This window comes from Polistes canadensis, unplaced genomic scaffold (genome assembly GCF_001313835.1).
Source record: "Polistes canadensis isolate GaletaPanama2010 unplaced genomic scaffold, ASM131383v1 scaffold_317, whole genome shotgun sequence".
NCBI classification, from domain to species: Eukaryota; Metazoa; Arthropoda; class Insecta; order Hymenoptera; family Vespidae; genus Polistes; species Polistes canadensis.
Genome location: NW_014569864.1, coordinates 49,259 through 49,697, shown reverse-complemented (window position 1 = coordinate 49,697; position 439 = coordinate 49,259).

Here is a 439-nt window from a genome sequence, read left to right as displayed (position 1 = left end):
CTATGTGTTGTATAACCAAATAAATTGATCTATATCGATTAACAGTGACAAGAGACATATCAAATCTGTTGGTGAATAATATTGTTGGTTTGTCTGGTTTGTTTTATGATTATATTTGTTGGTTTATTCTTCATATACAGGTGGTATTCTCGTACAATACATGGTATCCTATAAAATACGATTTGTATAAATTGACTAACATGTTTCTAAAACAACACTAGATAACATGATTGTTACTTTAACATATTATATTTCTAAAAAACTAAATTTATATTTTAAAATAATCAATTCTGAATTATTGGTATAACAACACAGTATTTTCTAGGAACTAATCAACAGTGTTAGTGCACTTGTGCATTATTATTTTTTTGGATATGTACCAAGAAAACGATTATGTGAAACTGAACATTCTTCATTTACAGTCTTTCACGATAATACA